Genomic DNA, 5,560 nt, shown 5'->3' with positions numbered 1-5,560 from the left:
TTCCTTTCCTAAGTTTTGTATCTCCAGAGTTGTCTCTCTTCCTGATTTCTTTATTGTTTCTGGTTTTATTTTTAGATCCTGGATGGTTTTGCTCATTTCCCTCACCTGTTTGATTGTGTTTTCCTGTAGTTCTTTAAGGGATTTTTGTGTTTCCTCTTTAAGAGCTTCTAGCTCTTTACCTGTGTTCTCCTGTATTTCTTTGAGGGTGCTATTTATGTCTTTCTTAAGGTCCTGTATCATCATCATGATAAGTGATTTTAGATCTGAACCTTGCATTTCCCGTGTGATGGTGTGTCCAGGACTTGTTATGGTGGGAGAATTGAGTTCTGATGATGCCAAGTGACCTTGGTTTGTGTTGTTTATTTTCTTATGCTTGCCCCCCCCCCCATCTGGTTATCTCTAGTGCTACCTGCCCTTGCTAAATCTTACTGGAGTCAGTCCTTCTTGTGATCCTGGTTGTATCTGAACTCCTCAGAGTCAAGCTGTCTCTGTGATCCTGTGATTCTGGGATCCTGTGATCCTGGGCTTGTTAGAGCACCTCGGAGTGGAGCTTCCTCTGAGTGTTGTGGGACTGGCTGCAGAGCCTGGGCCCAAAGTCTGCTCAGGACACCAGCCCTGAGAGACCAGAAGGATCTTATGGCAGAGTTCCTATGTGCCTGGTCCCGAAGGTCCCAGTTACTCCCAGTGTTGAGACAGATGTTGGGTCCTCCTCACCTCTGATCCTGAGAGTGTCAGAGTGCCTGGGAGTGGAGCTTCCTCTGGGTGTTGTGGGACTGGCTCAGTTTCTTGAATTCTTTATTTATTTTGGGTATTATCCCTCTATTGAATGTGGGGTTAGTGAAGATTTTTTTTCCCAATCTGTAGATAAAATGCCTTACAGTGGGAAGTGGGACTTGGTTGTATCTCCAGTAGAAAGACATCAAGGGCAGCAAATGGAGGGATGGGATTGCTATCCCACAGTCAAAAACTTTGACCCAAAATTGTTCCTGTCTAAAACAACTGCTGGGGCAAAAATGGAGAAGTGACTAAGGGGAAGGAGTTTCAGTGACTGGCCCAAATTGGGATCCAGCTCAAGGGGAGGTTCCAAAGTCTGACACTATTACTGATACCATGGTGTGTTTATATATGGGGCCTAGCTTGGCTGCTGTCCTCAGAGAGGCCCAACAAGCAGCTGAAAGAGTCACATGGACAGAAGCTGGGGACCCCTGGGGTTAAATTATGGAAAGGCTGGAAGAAGCTGAGGAGGAGGGCGACCCCATAGGAACACCAGCAATCTCAACTAACCTGGACCCCTGAGATCTCTCAGACACTGAGCCACCAACCAGGCAGCATATACCACCTGATATGAGGCCCCCAACACAGAAGAGGACTGCCTGGTATGGCCTCAGTGAGAGAAGATGCACCTAACCCTTGAGAAACTTGAGGCCCCAGGAGGTGGGGAGGTTTGATGGGGTTTGAGGTGGGGTGTGGGGACATCCTCTTGGAGAAGGGGGAGAAGGAATGGGATGAGGAACAATCAGAGGGTGGACAGGAAGGCAGATAATGACTGGGCTGTAAAATAAAGATTAAAGAATAAAAAAAGTTTGACTCATTCTCTAAGTGCTCAGTGTTATTCAAGCAGATGCATTGAAAATAAACTGAAGATTTAAACTATCTACTTAGTGAAAACTTTAAAATTATTGAAGAAAATCATCATGATTGGACTTAACATTCTATTGCAAGGTCAGTAAAAGTTTGTATTTAGTATGCTTGGCAATTACAATGAGTGTTAAACATGACTATTATAGCTACTTGAAAAGTATGCAACAGAGACAACCTTGTCCTTTGGGCTACTTATTAAACTCTTCCAAATTCTTTAAGAAGCTTCCTGTGGAGACAGTTATTGGAATAGCATAAAAATGTTCTTTCTGAAAGACTGTAATTTTCTCAGTTGTTAGAAAAAATAGTATATGTGACAAATGTTTCTCCTGCTATGGCTTACAGCATGACTGTATTTTACTACTGGTGGTAACTTAAATAATCGTACCAGCATGATGGAATATTAATTCTAAATATGTTTTTGAAAATATTATTTTAAGAATAATTCATGTTCTTGGTAGATTGAATTGACATTTAAAAAAGCCATTTTCACAGCAAGCACCTGTATTTAATGGTGTGTCTGATTATAGTAAATGTTTTGTGAATCTATTTTTGTCTTTTTCTTGCATATTTTCCTACAGTTGATTATCTGATTTGACCAAAGCTTTGGTTATATATATTTTTTATCATATTTCATAATGAAGAATGTTCTATAACTTTGAGAGCTGTTTATTACACCAGCCTTGTAGCATTACTTTGTTTAACCAATTAGATAATGTTGGATTCTGTTTGGAAATATTAGACTTGAGTTGTCTACTCAGCTGTGTACATCATTCTGCTTACTGTACATGAGAAGACTAAGATGTTTCAGGAACAGGACACAAAAGCCTTGGTGGCGTCTACTTTCTCTTTAGCCACCTATAGGATTTAGTGTTTTTTTTTTTTTTTTTAATGCTGTAATCCTATGATTAAAGCTATATTTTGGTACAAACTGAAGCAGTCCTATTGGTATGTGCATAGGCCTCCCTACAAACACATAATCTACATTTGCCTGCAGGGCCACAGCCTAGTGAGCACGGTTATTTTTGCGGTTATCTTTGCAAACATTTATAAGTATTAATCCCTTTGTGATAGAAAGGATTTGTGCAAAGTAGCTGGATATGAAGCTTTGAAATGTATTCTACTGAGAAATGTGACTTAATAGTACTATATGTTCTGGTAAGCTTTTGAGAAAATCTCAGAAAAAATTAAATTGTGTAACATGTCATTTAGTTACACTGCTCACAACAGCTATACTGAGACAGGAAAACTGTTGCATTTCACGGGTCAGCCTTGGTCTCAGGCCATAAGGTGCATAAAATCAGACCAAAACAAATTGTTTAACTTCATAGTGGCTGGCAAATGGTGAGCACTCACTATTATATGAATAAAAAAAACTGGGTTGACAAAGTGCAGTGACTCAGTTTCCCTAGAAGAGAGGAAAACCATCTCTTGAGAAACAGTAGACTTTTGATAAGATAGGGGAAAATGGGTGGTGTATAATATGTTGGGTGGTTTGATTTTTGCACGTATATAGCTATTACACAAAATAAAACATATTTAACTTGAACTTATTATTGTTCAGTTTTCCCTTTTCTTAAAACAGAAAGTCATGGCAGAGAAACAAACTCTCTGCCCTAAATAAAGTAACAGACCATAATTAGAACTATCTTTACTGATTGCTTCTCTATTTTTGCTGCTTGCACTATTTTAAGTAGAATGAAATTTTAGAATCTTCTGAAGCATTACATTGTAATTTTGAAGGTACAGGAAGTTTTCAAACAACTTTCTTGGACATTTTATTTTTTGTACAGAGTGTCTAAGACAGGAACATTGCATTCTCAGCCTCTTCCCCACTGAAGGCAGAGGAGATGATGCAGTGACTTCTGGGACATCTACCGAACCATTCTACATTCTGCAAAAGTCTCAAAACTGTATCCAATGCCTCAAGGACAGTTCAAGAATTAATAACATGTGCTTCCTTAAGATTTCTAAAATTTCCTGAATGGATTTAAACTAACTTCTTATGAATTATTATTATACTCATGAATTAATGATTCTTGCAACTCTCACCAGAAAGGATTCTATGTTTAATAGAAGCTGACTAATACAAAGACCTATTGGTAACGGTGCAATGAATAAGACTGCAGAAGTATGCTCAACCCTAATGGAGCATCTACAACACATCCTCTCCTTCCATGGCTCAGGGATTATTGCAGAAGAAGTAGTAGATAACAAGGAAGAATTGTATTTTGGACACAGTAGGTTAGTTACATATATGAATTCATACCTTTTGTAACAATGTGCATAAAACCTAAGAAACTTCAAGCCAGACAAAAATCTCAGTATGAAGAAGTGAGTTGGGCATGAAATTCCACCACTAACAGGGTAGCTATAGCCAATTCATAACTACTAGCATAAGAAGAGTCAATTTTCTTTGTAAGGTGTGTGTGTGTGTGTGTGTGTGTGTGTGTGTGTGCTAAATCTACCATGCTCTAGTGAAAGTACATGTTTCTAAGAATATAGGGATAATACAAATTAATCTTTATAAGTGAGGAACAAAAGGAGACAAAGTTAGGTAGGTACAGAAAGGGGATAGCTGTGAATGTATGTGGGAAGGGTATGAATATGAACAAAAGTCATTGTGTGAAATTCTAAAGAAGTTGTGTTTTTTTTTTAAAGCATACATTATAGGAAGTAGGTCTTCACCAAAGCCAATATGGAGAACCACAGATGATGATTCATGGTACAACTGAGTTGAATTTTAGATGAAAGCAACTATAGGAGTAAAAGCTTTATTTTTACTGATTTCTTGTTGGGCGCCTTACCCGTCCAGTTTGAAATAAGGAGGCAAACACCAAGCCCTTCTCCATGCAGTTTAATCAGGAACCTTCATATTTACTTCTTCTCTAGCTAGCTAGCTTCTTTTATATTCTTCTATATCTTCTTCTTACATCTTACTAGTTACATCTTTCTACTTTCTTCTTACTTACTCCTATTTCCTACTTACTCCTATTCCCTACATCTTACTACATACATCTTACTTCTATATCTACATCTTACTCTTATTCTTACATCTTACTTAGTATATTTTCATACTTACTCAGTATCTATATTCTTACTTACTATTACTCCTATCCATACTTACTCACTATCACTATTCTCTATCCTTACATACTTACCCCTAATTCTATTCTCTCTCCAGCCCCCAGCCCTTGTGGGTTAAATACTTTCCCTGGTCCCAATCAGCATCAGCTACGTGGCAAAGCATAATAGGCTGTGGGAAATCATGCCAGCTTGCATCACAAACTAGAGGCACACAGCTTTTCCAACTAAGGCTTGTTTATCTCAATGCTCTCTGCTCTGGTCGGAGACCAGGTGTTCAATATATATATAGGGTGGTAGCTTCGGCTCCCCACAATTTCTGCCCCCCAAAACAATTTCAACATAGTGGAACATGTGTCCTTATTACATGCTGGAGCATCTTCTGGGTATATTCCCAGAAGAGGTATTGCTGAGTCTTCAGGTAGTACTATGTCCAATATTCTGAGGAACCATCCAACTGATTTCCAGAGTGGTTTTATCAGCTTGCAATCCCACCAGCAATGCAGCAGTGTTCCTCTTTCTCCATATCCTCTCCAGCATCTGCTGTCACCTGAGTTTTTGATCTTAGCCATTCTGACTGGTGTGAGGTGGAATCTCAGGGTTGTGTTGACTTGCATTTCCTTGATAACTAAGAATGTTGAACATTTCTTTAGGTGCTTCTCAGCCATTTGGTATTCCTCAGTTGAGAATTCTTTGTTTAGCTCTGTACTCCATTTTTTTTTCTCTAAATTGGAAATTTTATTTGTTCAGTACACCAAATAGGATGCAAGCAAATATACAGAAATATGCAGATCAACATCCAACAGTAATTTAGTTTAGGAAACTTTAAAGAAAATCT

General features: G+C 38.7%; 1 pseudogene; it reads left to right on the top strand.

Moving 5' to 3' along the window:
• The first annotated feature begins 3,751 nt into the window (after positions 1-3,751).
• The window catches only part of LOC116089375, a 36,556-nt pseudogene continuing 34,747 nt past the window's right edge, over positions 3,752-5,560 (top strand).

This window comes from Mastomys coucha, unplaced genomic scaffold, assembly GCF_008632895.1.
Source record: "Mastomys coucha isolate ucsf_1 unplaced genomic scaffold, UCSF_Mcou_1 pScaffold14, whole genome shotgun sequence".
NCBI lineage: Eukaryota > Metazoa > Chordata > Mammalia > Rodentia > Muridae > Mastomys > Mastomys coucha.
The sequence above is the reverse complement of the archived record's forward strand: the minus strand, read 5'-3'. Positions and strand labels throughout refer to the sequence as shown.